This window comes from Ambystoma mexicanum, chromosome 7p (assembly GCF_040938575.1).
Source record: "Ambystoma mexicanum isolate Mex_15411 chromosome 7p, UKY_AmexF1_1, whole genome shotgun sequence".
Taxonomy (NCBI): Eukaryota; Metazoa; Chordata; class Amphibia; order Caudata; family Ambystomatidae; genus Ambystoma; species Ambystoma mexicanum.
In genome coordinates, this window is record NC_090939.1 from 263,392,935 (window position 1) to 263,407,796 (window position 14,862).

The window sequence follows — 14,862 nt, forward strand, 5'->3', positions numbered from 1 at the left end:
CCTTTTTTGTATCCTTTCCCTTTATAGCAGGCGGAGGCAAAACTGTGTAGATCCCTCGCCTATTTAACTAAAAAATATTAATTTAACAAATTCCCCTTGCCAGAACATCACAGGTGATTTTTGTTAAAATTCGAAATGAACAAAGCTCATTCCTATAGACTGCAATTTAATTTAATCCGAAAGCAGCCAAAACTAAATCATTACTTTATGATTGGATAGAACTAGAATCAAATGTGTGAAATTGTCATTGTTTAAAGATCACGGTTTCACATGTAAAAAGTTAAAACAACTTGAGCCATACTTGAATACATTTCCCAGCAGTCTCTTGAGAAATCAATATCTCAGATTTCGCCTTGATTTATGGCCCAAGAAAAATCTATTAGCCAAACGGCGCCTAATAAATCAGTAAGAAAACATATGTACATTTTGTGTTGACCCAGATAAAAGGGAATCCATCAAGCATTTGCTTGTTGAATGTCCAGCGCTGCTAAGCTGAAGAAAAAAGTATTTTTATGATATGTTTTTGAGCTACCGTAATATAACATATGATACATTATGGGAGGCCACAACGACAGAGAACTAATATAGCAGTGATTCCATATTCATTGTTCTTAAATTTGGTGGACTCTGAGTCCAGCGACATGGAAACAAGGAATTGTATGCCATCAGCAAGTGAGCTACCATGTTGCTAAGTTATTCTCCGATTCTTCCGCCTCTTTCTTATTTGATCTTTATTCTAATCAACTTTTAATTGACTTTCATTCCAAATCATCTTGTATTTTTACTTTTAGATTTTAATTTCTTATCAAATCTGATGGATTTGTACAATGATAATTTGACTCATGTACTCTTTTGCGGTTTCCTTTGATTGTACAGGATGTTACATTGTTTTGTAACCATTTGTAATGTTTATTGTTCACAAATTGAGATTAATTGTAGTTTGAAAGGTTAGTTTAGACCAGCTATGTCACATAAATAAAAAATAATAATAATTAAAAGAAACATTTTATTGGGTAATCCTACAGGTCCGGCTACCCCAACACAGGCCTATAAGAGGAGAGGAGTCTAGAATCCAGAATTCTCAAATCATCACAAGTTTTGTTAACTAACTTCTTCAACACAGGCCTTTAAATTTGGGCAGAGGGGCCTGAAATCCAAAATTCTCGAAATCATCCTAATTATTGCTGTCAAGCTTCCCCAACACAGACCTTTAAGTGGAGGGGAGTCTAATATTCAAAAATCTTAAATCATCCGAAGTTTTGCTATCCAGCTTCCCCAACACACGCCTTTAAGTGGAGAGGGGGTCTGAAATTCAAAATTCTCAAATCATCCCAAATTTTGCTATCCAGCTTCCCCAACACAGGCCTGTAAGTGGTGGGGGGTCTGAAATCCAAAATTCTTCAATCATCCTTATTTTTTGGTCAGACTCCCCCAACACTGACCAAAGTAGGGGGGTCTGAAAAACCCACTGCTAAATCACCCTGTGTTTTTTTTTATTGCTAGCGTTTTTAGGATGCAGGAAAATGAAAATTGCATAGCATTGCACCCGTAACTGATTTTGTTAATTGACTAGTGCATAGTATTCCTTGAATGGAAATTTGTATAACGTAAATCATTGTGATTTGAATTTTCCCAACCCATTGGTGTGATATATTTGTGTAACAAGAAGTTACTCTGCACTTGCATGTTCTGAATACACACAAGGCATAGTAGGTGTGTCCCTCCCCTTTTCCCCCTCTGCTCTTAACATTGTGTTGTAACTGTATTTCCCACCCTCCCTACCTGCCCTGTGGGCGCTTTGAAACAGTATATTTTTTATTGTATAAGCACCTAACAAGCAAACAATAAATAAAAGAAATACATTATGAGCCACAAAGAAGGTGGCGTGTATAGTTTAGTGTGATTTGTATTCCCTATTATTAAAGTCAAAATAAATATATTTCCTGTACACCGGGCCAGTTCTTGGCTCATTGGTAGCTCAGGGGGAGGGATCCAAGGGGCATGATATGAGACTGAGATAGGGCTAAAAAATAAAAAAAAAGAACTAACATTAAACTTTTTATTGTGTGACACCTAGATTGGGGAGGGAAGGAACTCCCTGCGTTGAGGGTGGCCTATCAATAAACCGTTACAAATTGGGGGCTGGTCCGGGATTTGTCTGGCTATTTTTGACTCATGACAAGTGCAGCGTTGCCTGCATTCTGCAAGCCAGGTTTGGAAAAGTGATTGTTGTCTTGGGGCCAGTGCTCACCCCAAGGGTGTCTAAGTGGCAGGTGGTAGACTCTGACCTTCACCCTGCCCTTCCAGAAGGAACTGCCTCTCAAAGCTACGCTGCCTGGTGAGTTTCATGGGGGATGTGAGAGAAACTCAGGAGCATGCATTTGGATGAAAGCGGAGCGGGAGAAAGGCACAGACAGTGAAAGAGGCACATAGTTACACAGAGAGGAAAACATTAAAGCAGAAAGTGCAGCTGAAGCCCAGAGCGAAGCAGAAAACGGAAAGGCCGAGGGCAAAGCAGAAAGCCAGAGTGAAGCAGAAAGCATAGCTGAAAGCAAAAGCAGTGACATCTAGATAGAATTGGCAGGTTTAGCATGGGCCATATCTAGATAGTGATGCCATTAACCAACCCTTCTAAAAATTTCACCCCTCTGCATATACCTCTCATACTCCAACCAAACACAACCATTCCTCCAAGTACAACAAACCGCACACACTACACTACACAGCAAAAAGAAAAAAAACACATCGTCTCGCACAACAGCACATGACGGTAACCAACCGAAAAGCACTTAAGCTCTGTGAACGGTATTAACCAAACTGATGCTGTCAACAGCATATCACAGCTCTCTTGCTCTTATTCCGCTCAGCCCTACTAACCCACACCACCCTCTTTCCCTTTCAGATCCGCCTCAGCACTAGGGGACCACGCTTTAACATGACATGTAATTGCAATAATGTGGAGGGAAAGTCATCTTTGCTTTGTTAAAGTATTGCGAGTACTTGACCCCTGAGTTCCAGGGAGGTGTATAGGTAAAAAATTAGGATTCAGTAAGAATTGATGATTGTTTTTATTTTTAATTTTTTTATTTGTTTTAGTTGTGAAATACAACTTTTCAAATACCAACATTTGTATTTAAAACAATTTAGCCGCATGTTAGCTTTCTTTTACCTTTAAAACAACTTATCATCACGAACTGAAGATGCTCTTAACAATTTAGATAATAATTTGACATCTAAATTATTCATATTTAAGAAGGAAAAAAAATAGAGAGTAATAACAATGAAACTTTCAGCTATCACGTTCCACTTTCTCCATCACATAGGTATTGTGAACTAACACTTTTAGTGTTACATCTGTAAGTTTAGTTTCAGTAAATACCTTATTGTTGCTAAATATAAAGATATGTGATGTACATTAAACCTCATTTCCCACATTTGTTGTGGGGAGAGTATTCAATACTCACCGAAGAATTTATAGAAATGATCGCGCATTAGTGCTTTAAATTTCCACATTCGACCAGCAGATGTTTTAATGACTCGGTATGTTTAGGGCTATTACAAAAACGGCACATGGGATTTAGATTTTCTTTCACCCTCAAGGCTAATTGTTCTTTTGTTGGCCAGAGATCAAAAGGTAGCCGCATAATGTGAGCTTGGTACTGCTGATCAAGAAATGTCATCAGATATAACAGCATTATGTTGAATTTATTTTTCCATAATCAAGCCCGGGGTGAATGACTTATATTTAGTACATTGTTGCCAGGTGTCATTCCAATCAGTATACCAAAGTTTTAGTTTACCTTTAACCGGATTTATTACTAAAAGCTCTGGGTCTATATCCGCTCTATTCATTGTCACGAAACATGCTTGTTTCCAAGCCTTCAGTGGGTTATTATCATCCTATTATCATCCTCAACTCTAGCCCTGGTATTATCAAGGCTGAATATAAATCTTTTGTTAAGTATTTGCTATATAGCATCAATGCACTCCATGCCACGATTGCCTTCAATGAGGTTAGTCCCAATTCATAGCGCACAATCTGGATCGGAAAAGATTTGGGAATTGGGAGTAAATTCTTCCAGAAAACCCCCTCAAGGTAATTCCAATCTGACTGACTTTCTGGAAACTTTGTGTGAGCCCCATAGGTTACTACTGGGACCACTTTACTTTTATAAAACTTAAATATTGATATTTGATTTGGCATTGGGAGTGGAAATTAAGTTGGAACAGGGTGATTGTGCCCCTGAGCAAAGGAAAATGTACCAAAATTGCAAAAAGGCCATTAGAAAAAATTAGCCCCATTGAAGATAGAGATGCCAGGAAGCACTGACTATCCAAATTAGTCCTTAGAGGGGAATGGAAGGATGAAGAACATGAAATCTGGTAAACAAGAATGATGCAGAAGAGCAAGTTACCCCTGGTAACGTTCTTTCGGTTGGATGTTCCTCCCACGCATTGCTTATCGTTGATATTTCCCAATATGTAGCTTGCTGCTTTGGAAATGTTTTTCACCAGTAAAGGGCGCTGTGCGTTGATGCCTGTCGATGTCCCTCGGAGGCCACTCTGCCGATATCGACATCATCACAGGTATAAATAGCGCGTGCAGCGTCCGTTGCTCAGTTCTGTTTTGAAGCGAACATTCTGCAATTGTTAAAATGATCCACCTAATGGTTTGTTTGGTGATGGCCAGACCCAACCTATGACCCGTGAAACCCACAAATAATTGGTCAGCTTGTCTCAGGTTAGCAAGTCTGCTAATAATAAAGTTACTCACCATAGTGACTACCTTACTCCTAGCCCATAGACCCCTTTCCTCCATGCTTCTGGGACATTCCTCCGTCCTGTGGGACGGGACCGGAGCACTTTGTAAAAAGCATCACATTTTTCAAAAATGTGTCCTTCCCCTCTTTTTACGCGGGGTACTGCACGCAGCTGGAAACTAGCCCTCCTTAACTCTGCCCAGCGCATCCCCCATCAGTCCTTTTCTATCGCCAGGTCTATGACCTTTAAGCAATAACAGAGGAAACTTTTTAGAAGGGACGGCAGGCGGGCGTATGGAGGAAAGGGGGCTATGGACTAGGAGTAAGGTAGTCACTACGGTGAGTAACTTTATTATACTCCTACGTCCCGTCCCCCTTCCTCCATACTTAAGGGAGATTCCCAAGCACTCCTCACAGGAATTACGGGGGATGGAAACTCCTTACTGAAACAGGTTCCTAAGCACAGCTTGACAAACTGAGCATCAGCCCTGGAGGTCAGATACAGACAGTAATGCTTACAAAAAGCTAATGGGGAGGCCCACATAGCCGCTTTCATGATGGTCTCCCAAGGAATCCCGAGTCTTCACTTCCCCTGTTTCACCCGGAGGAATACCTGTCAAATACAAGGTGCACACTCAGACCTGAATTCACCCGATTCCCCTGGGACCTTCCCTTCTCTTTACTGTGTGCTGTCATGTCCCCCTATGGGCTTACCTTGATCTTTAGAAGGGTGTGCACTCCATCCTGCATTAGCAGGGGCGCGATTCACTAATGTGATTGGTGCCAATGTCTGTAGGCTGAGTTCAGATGCCAAACGCTGTTTTATGCCTTCACAGTGAGGCCGAGAGTTCAAGGTGCCAGTTTCTTCAGTGGCTAGAAAGTCCTTCCCACAAGTGAACGTTGCACGGAGAATGTTGAGTGTCCAAAATTGTCTGTATTGTCTTTGTTTGCCGGTATTTTTGTGGGTGGGTAGCGCTGCGTGTAGAAGCTAACTGCTGGTAGGTTTGCGCAGCGCCTTCAATTCAAGCCTGCCTGGTAATGTCTCTCCCTTTCCCTTGCAGGAGAAATTATGTGGTATTAGCGCCTCGAGTCCGGGTTTAGCGCTACTGGAGACTTGGTGATTAGGTAAATTTGCACGGAGGCTTTTGGTAAGTATGCACCGCGTAGAGAGAGAGAGCGCAGTGAAATAAGTGTCCGCGTTATTGGAGCGAGCGCAATAAATAATGTCTCTTCTTTCTTACAGGGGTTTGTGCGCTCATGCAACTAACCTGGATTCCAGCATCGCGGGAAGATTCGGTGAGTATGCGCAGCCTTACTGATGTGCGCGTGTTAACGCTGTTCTTCTTTGTTCTTACAGGTGCCAGTGTAGAAGTCCCCCCTTGACTGGAGATAGCTGGGGATAGCGGGGAGTAAGAACCAGGTAAGCTGAAGCTGAATGATCCAGAGCGGGTAAGCAGAAGTAGGATGATCCGGAGCAGGTAAGCAGAAGCAGGATGATCCGGAGCAGGTAAGCAGAAACAGGATGATCCGGAGCAGGTAAGCAGAAGCAGGATGATCCGGAGCAGGTAAGAAGAAACAGGATGATCCAGAGCAGGTAAGTAGATGCTGCCTGATCCAGAGCATGGCAAGTGTGTTGCTGATACAGCTCACAGTAAGCAACACAAAGCACTGGAAGAATCTTGGGTGTGGCTTATATAGCCAGCCACACCCAAACACTAGAGCGCTCATGAGTTATCATGCACTTCCTGGTTACCACTTCCTGTTGCCTGCCAAACAGGAAGTTACTACAAACACTAGGGAGGAATGAAAGGGGGGATTTGTTATGGGTTCTTTGTGTGCCTATGCCAGGCCTGCCAAGCCACCACCCAGCTTGCCCCAACTACCTGCCTGATACCCATGACACCCAAAGACCCTGAATGGTATACGTCTCAGAAATACAGGCAGCGATCCATCGGGAGATGATCGCTTTCGAGGCCGGCTTTCCTTGCGGATTTCCTAAGGTCACAAAAAGTTGCAAAGAGTTCCTAAGCTCAGATGTTCTGTCCATATAGAACTTAAGGGCTCTTCTAACGTCCAGGCAGTGCAGAACCCTTTGGGCCTCTGAGGCTGGGTCTGGGAAGAAGACAGGCAATAAAATTGACTGATTCAAATGAAAATAAGAGACCACCCTTGGAAGAAAGGTGGGATTCATCCACAGGACAACCTTATCCTTATGAAAAGTAAGGAATGGATGCTCCCCCGACAAGGCCTGAAGCTCACTTACACGCCTTGTCGAAGTCACAGTAATCAAAAAGGACACTTTCCACGAAAGGTACTTAAAATTGATAGTAGCTGTGGGCTCAAAAGGCTTATAACACAAGGCAGTAAGGACCACATTCAAACCCCACCTTGGATGCAGGTTGCGAACAGGAGGATAAAGATGCATCAGGCCCGCAAAGTGTCTTTTAATGACTGGATTAGACAATGAAAATGAGCACTGGTCAGTGGACAAATAAGCGGCAACAGCTGATAAATAAATCCTGCAGGACAGGACATGGATGCCAGACTCTGCCAGATGTGAAACAAAAGACAGGACCATGTCGATAGTAGCCTCCCTGGGGTCCAGCTGCTTAGCCAAACACCAGTGGCAGAAACAAAGCCATTAACTTCTATACTGAGATCTTGTAGAGGGCTTCCTGGCCACCTGAATGATGCGCATGTTATCCACGGACAAATTGAAAAGCTCTGGACTCAGGCACCAGTCCGCCAAGCTGAACGATTGTGGGGAGGGGTGCCACAGCTGCTGATCGCTCTGATGAAGCAGATCGGGGACCAGCGAAAGCTTGAGTGGCGAGCACACCGATAGATGCTGAAGCTCCAAAAACCAAAACCTGGCCAGCCACAAAGGGGCTATGAACAGTAGGGAGCAATTCACTGTGTTCTTAAGCTTTCAAAGCGCCCGATGGATCAGAGGAAGGGGCAGAAAAGCATAGGCACTCATGTTGTGCCATGGAATCCCAAGAGCATCCCCCAGTGAGGAGGCTCCCAGCCTTTTCCTGGAGGCATACAGGGGAAGCTTCCTGTTTGTAGATGTTGCAAAGAGGTCCACTCTGAATGGTAATATGAGTCCGGCGGTAACCTGCCGGTTTTTCCGGCTCGGTTACCGCCGGACTCGTAATGAGGCCCTCTGTGATTAAAGTTAAGATTTCAAAGTATAAATCAAAGCTCAACCCCGTCTGAGTTGGTAAACTATATTTAAAAGAAAAAACCCTGCTCTGTCAGTGCTGACCCTGAGAAAGGATGACACCTCAACTGCTGGCACATGAAAGGCTAATTGCTGGTTTGGAGGCTTGGAATCCCCTGGACAATGGGGCCTTTCAAGTCACATTAGACATTCGTCTTTGCCCCAGGCCAAGACAATAGCAGGCTAAGACACTCACCCTTCCATTGGGAGGGGCAGGAAGCTTCACTCTCAAGGGAGAGGCCCCTCATTCTACTTCAAAGGATTGGCATTTGCCTACACTTGGGAAAAAGTAAAAAAAACTGACAAGGACATTTGGTGTTTAAAAAGGCTATTTGTAACTGAACTTTAAAGATATTTAACTTTGCCACAAGAAAGAGGAAAAATGTGAAGAGTGCATAATTCTAAATCTAATTTTATGCTATTCATTTGAAAACTTGGTAGCGCCTCTTAATGCGTAAGGAACAGAAGTTGTGAAGAAAGACTGATTGCACGAAAAGTATTAATGCAGCGAATATAACATTTTGTACACATATCCCGGGGGTAATTGCGCATCTATGTACAAAATTGGAAAATGTTAGGCCAAATCTTTCATGGTTAAAATTGCCAAAATGTAGCAGAAAGGCAAAGCCAGGTCTCCCAGACTCGGGATTTGGATTGAAATGTGACCCTTCTTAGAGATCATAACTACATAAATATGTATTTGTTGGAAAGTTAGATTTTGGTCCCAATTGCTATGGGAGGTTTCCAGACATTGTAAAAGTAACACCATAAAACATGACATAATTTTCTATGAAGCAATCAGCTAAAAGCAAGGCGGAGAGTGTGCTTTTGCCCAATCTTAGCCTTAGGGGTGTGGACAGTAAGACTGCCCCTGCCATATAATTTAGTGATGTCATTTGGCATGATAAATAAGGGAACCTCACAACACACAGACACACTGATTTCGGACTTCATCCTGATTTTCTGCGTGGCACCCTGTTTATGAATTCTCCATTCTTTTTCCGGATTCCTAATTTTTCATACAAAGCCAAGGTCTCAGAATTGCTGAACTCCTTTTCAGCTAGTCCTCAAAATTCTGAAACAAATCCCAAAACCTAAGAGAAGCATTTGATCCAGTCTGGCTTGCTACTACTAAATGCATGCCTGCTGCAAACTCGCTATCCCACTGATCTCCAGTCTCCCGTAACCAGTACAGTACAGTGCAGTAGCCTGAGGTTCCAGTCCAGTGACCAGAACCGCCCAGCTGGCCCTATCCCTCCAGACGGGCCCTGCTGTCCCTGGTTAGACCTGATCCATGTGATGACCAGAACCCTTGACGGTCCAAAATCCTAAATTAAAGTGGACTGTAAGTATTAATAGGAAGCATAGAAAATCATATCATACCTCGCCTTCTTTTGTTTCATCCCAATCTCTAAACCATCCTATCCTTACCTTAAGAACTTGTAATATTGTCACAACCATTCTTGAAACCTTGCCTTTGATTCCTGCGCTAGTGCTAACGTCTTTAAATTATTTTCTCTTGTGTAAATCCTAAAACCTTAATCCTCATTTGGGTAATCGAACTGGGTCCGCCAGGGTGGGCACGGAGGTGCTGGTGTTGGTTCTGCGGATCAACTCTAGAGCTTACTGTGTTTCAATCTGGTAACCTAGCCTGAATGCCCTAGTGTAAAATAAAACTATTCTTGTAAAAATTGATTTCTGCTTTCTTTTTCGCGCCATTATTTTCCAAAAACGCCTCTCATTCAACATTGCATAACTCACTCAATATAATAGCTAGAGACTTCATTTTAACTCTGGATTATACCTAAAACCTGTAGCTACATCCCAACCTAAAACTCCAAATTAGTATATTTCATCCATTTTTCTTAAAACCGTTTGGTCATTTTTAGGCGGGAATACGCATTTCTGCAAAGTTTTACATGTGTGATTTTCAATGTAAATTATTTTCAAACTTCCATTAAGATTCAAAGTAGTTTTATTGTTGCTCAAACTATAGCTCATGATTGTTAGCATCTTGTCAATGTGGCTCCCATCGAAATCTGTACTGAATTAAGGATTTTGCACACTTTTCATTGTTTTGGCTTTTTCGAATGTCATTTTAAAAAGTGTAAGATTGCAAACCCATTTTTCTCTCTTGTTTGGGGAGGGAAGGTGTTATTTAAATTCTGTTTACTGTTCTTTATTCCTGAATACCTGCTGCTTCCTTATATCTATTCAGAATTGCTCAATGGTGGGTTGAGGAATATTGCAGGGGAAACCCTAACTTAAGGGCTATCTTTCGGAACAAGCCAAGAGTGTTCTTTTCTCTGATGTTTTATATTATGTGTTGCTAAAAGTGAATTTAATTTCCTTACACACCTTATTATCTGTTGTTGTCACTACATTGGTGATTTTTGCTCCTTATTAAAAAGTATATGTTTAATTTGAATTTTAAATAAATAAATAAATATTAGCTTTACCAACCAGCCTGATTCCTGGTCCATTGTGACCTGGGGGTATTTTGAGAAGGGGTGTGATATGAGTGGTATATCACTCAGAATATCGAACCTATAGACATAATAAAATAAGCATTTCAGCTGCGCGCTGCATACTAGGCTGAGACCAGGGTGTATCGACTGATTGAAATACTTAACACAATCGTCCAAATACGGATACACATGGATACCCTGTAGCTGAAGATAAGCTGCGATGACCGACATCATCTTTGTAAAGACATGCAGCGCCGAGCTGAGACCAAACGGAAGCACACAAAACTGGAAATGCTCATCCCCCATGGAAAACCGTAGGTATTTCCGATGCAGGCTCCAAATGAGGATATGCATATAAGAATTCTGAAGGTCCACTACGCTGAGCCAGTCGCCCTTCTGTAGAGAGGACTTTATCTGACAGGGGGGTGATCATCTTGAATTTCTCTTGATGGAGAGAAAGGTTGAACTGGGAAAGTTCTAGGATGGTGCGCAGGCCAGCCTCGTTGGGTTTGGGCACCATAAACAGACGAGAGTAGAAGCCCTCCCCTCGTTCCCCTAGGGGAATGGGTTCCACCGCCTTGAGATCCAGAAACTTCTGGGCTTCAGCTCTGGGGGAGGGTGGCCCCAACTGCTGGAAGGGAGGATTGAAGGGTGGGATAGGGGGAAGGGGCCAGCGGAAGCCCGCCAGAGCAACGGACAAAACCCCTTGATCCTCACTGATGGTCTGCCACGCCTCCCAGTGAGATGCAATGCACCCTCCCACCAGGGTCTCGTGCGAGTGCCGAAAAACCTAATTTCGCGGGTTTCTCTGTGGTGAGACCCCCTGATCCTGAGGAGGAGGCAGAGGACCGAGAGAAAAATCGGCCTTGCTGCTGATGCCGACGGGAGTAGGACCGAGGCTGCGAGGGCGTTCTCTGAGCCCTGAAAGGAGGTTTCACCAGAACTGATAGGGACTTAGCTGTCTGGGTGCTGTACTCAGTCTTAGTCAGCTCTATATCCATTGAGAAATGGAACAGTTCTTTTCTGTCAAAGGGCAGGTCCAGAACTTTATCCTGGGCCTCCTTGGAAAACTTCATGGCATGAAGCCAAGCCTGACGAGAGGTATCCACACCAAGCATGAGGCCCGAGCCGAGGTGTCGACATGATGCGCAGCAGCCTCAAGCATGTCCTGCGCCAGGACTCTGGCATCTGACAAGCTAGCCTTAAAATCGTCCAGCTTGTTTGCAGGATTGAAATGCTCAAATTCCGACAGACCTTTCCACATTTTCATATTCGCCCCCGCTAATATGAGCTCTGCGTTTGCCTGGCGCAACTGCAGGCCCGAATTAGCAATGATCTTGATCCCCAAAGAGTCAAGTAGCTTGTCCTCTTTGGCCAGAACTTGAGCAGCCGCTGTACACGACGCTGAAGCCGGTCTGGATTGTAGCGTGGCGGCTGCCACCACTGTGGAGGAAGGGAGAGTGCAAGACACTAAGGCTACCTCCTCCGAAGTATGAAGCCTATAACGAGTGTCAATCTTTTTGTTAAAGTGAAGTCCTGAGTGTGGCTTATCCCAGACCTTGCGGACCTCAGCCAAAACGTCCTTCTGGAAGAACAAGCGGAGCTCTCCTGAGGAGACAAGGTGGACGCCCCCAAAAGCACCCCTTCTTGCGGAGGGGGTGCCTCAGGTACTGGAACATCCATAAGAGTCATCATGTCCAGTACCCGGTCATGGAACGCCCTAACAGAGCGGGGCTGGTCATCGGTATCCTGATCCCCTTGCGTGTCATCCAACACGTCCGCATCGACCTGCGTCACATCTGGCTCCGCTGAAGACTTGTCTATTGGAGACAATGAGGCAGGGGCGGAAGGGCTGGAGGTGGGCCAACTGGTAGAGGTGGAACAGTTGCCAGAACAACCAGTGCTACGACAGGAACCGTCAGCACATGATTCGGCACCAGAGGGCAGATTTCCTTAATAAGACCTTGGAAATACTCCTTCATGTGGTCAGAGTTCATGAGCTTCTGAAATTTTCTGAAAAAAGCATCCTCCGCCAAAGGCTTAGGGGAGGACGGAGGCCTCTCAGGAGACGAGTAGCTCCTGGGCCACAAGGAAGAGGCCTGCCAAGAAGGGTCCTCTCCAGCCAGATTAACATAGATCAATGGCGCAGATGCCGCAGGACGCTAGACCGTGTGCGGTAACGGCATCCGAGCATTCCAGTCATAAACTGGATGAACCGGCACACAAGGAATACGATATTCATCTGAAGAAATGCTCCCAACGCCGATGGCGTAGGTGTAAGAGAAGAGTCCAAAATGGCCGCCATAGTTCGCGCGGGAACGGGCGCCATGTCAGCGCCTGAGGAGAACTGCATCACATGTGTGAGTGAGGCAGGGGTCTCCACAGACGGGTCAGGGGTCTTGACTTTAGCCTTGACACAAGGAACCTTGGCAGAGCCGGTACTGTGTGGCCTAGGATGTTTCTGAGACATACTATCAGCCAAATTAGCCTCTAAAAGAGGAACCTCGGCGACGCCCGTAACAGAGGAATTTCGGTCAGCGACCTCACTCTGTGCCCCCTCGAAAGAACCAGTAGCACCGCCAGGGCGGGAACGATGAGGAATCCACCTCACCGACAAGACCTTAACAGGCCTCTCAGTTCTGACGGTCACCTTAGTCTCAGAAAGAGGAATCTCAGACCCAAGTCCGGTAACAGCTCCCTCACGAGGGGCCTTGAACCTTGGTTCGGTACAGAAAGCCTCTACCACGGCCTCAGGGCATGCCCTGGTGTCTGTATCAGAAGCTCCAGACAAAGAGATTTCGAAGCAAACTCCAGTACCCCCAGCCTCAGTATAACTGGGCCGTTGAATAGTCCCCACAGGAGGGGCCTCGCACTGCAATCCGGTATAGGCAGGCCTGAAAGGCACCTCAGGGGAAATGCCGGTAACAGAGCTTTTGAAGCCCCTCCCAGACCGGGAAGACCCCGGGAAGGAGACCCCCGGTCGGGGTGCCCTAAAAACTAAAGAACTTACCGGGCGTCTCTTCTTCTCGCCAATGAAACTCTGAAAATGCAGGGGAGGTACACGCTGAAACACCTCCTCCCACTGCTCCAGACGACGTTGAAGTGCCCGAACCAAAAGGGAATTGCAGTAGAAGCACAAGTCCCACTGGTAATCTGGACCCAAACACTCTAAACAAAGAGGATGGGGATCCGCCCTAGTGAAGCGTCGCTCGCAAGAAGAACAAGAAGGAAAATCTAACCGAAACGGCATAGACAGACTACTACGCGACCGCTAAACCGGAGCAGGAGAGAAGGACACTGGAAGGAAAAAAAGATGCAAGTGCGTCCAGTCCTGAACGTGCGGAGAAAAGGACTGATGGGTGATGCGATGGGCGGAGCTAAGGAGGGTGGGGTTATGACCGCATGCGGTACCCCCCATAAAAGGAGAGGAGAGAGGAAGGACACATTTTTGAAAAATGGGATGCTTTTTACATACTGCTCCGGTCCCGTCCCACAAGACGGAGGGATGTCCCATAAGTATGGAGGAAAAGGGACGGGATGTAAGAGTACTTAAAAACTCAAAGCACGCTTTGGATCGACTCTGTGCAGCCTTTCTTCCTCCTTCGCTGGATGTGGAGGAGGATAAAAAGAAGGTAAAGTTATCCGCTGAGTAATGTGGAACTCAGATACTATCTTGGGAAGGAAATTAGGCTTCACTGTTAACACTACTTTGTCCTTGTGAAAGACAGTGTAAGGAGGCTTGCAAGACAAGGCTTGTAACTCTCTCACCCTTTGGGCAGATGTTATTACCACCAAAAAGACTGTTTTGAAAGTAAGTAATCTTAATGGGCACGAATTAAGAGGTTCAAAGGGAGTACCCATTAAAATGTTTAAGATTAAATTTAGATCCCACAGGGGCACCTGTAAGGGGTTTGGGGGATAAACATTAGTTAACCCCTTCACCAATTGTATTACCAGAGGTATTTTAAAGTAGGAGACTTCCTCAGCAGTACGCTTGAAGATGGAAAGTGCTGCTAGGTAACCTTTGATCATACCAATCTGGTGTCCCAGATTCGCTAAGTGTAACAGAAAAGACAACACCATCGGTGTATTGCATGAAAAAGGGTCAATATTATTGTCTCTACAGCAGCAGCAGAACTTATTCCATCGGCAGCGGTATAAGGATTTTGTTACTGGTCTTCTGTGTGAAAGCAACACCTCCATCACGTCATCCGGGAGGTCCCAATCTTTGTATCTCAGCCTCTCAGAAACCATGCATGAATTCTCAGAGTCCTGTTATCTGGATGGAGAACCTGACACTCCTCTCGTGAGAGTAGATCCTCTCTTTGTAGAAGACGAATCGGAGGACATATGGACATGTCTAAAAGGTCCAGGTACCACGTTCTCCTGGCCCAATCCGGGGCAATTAGGA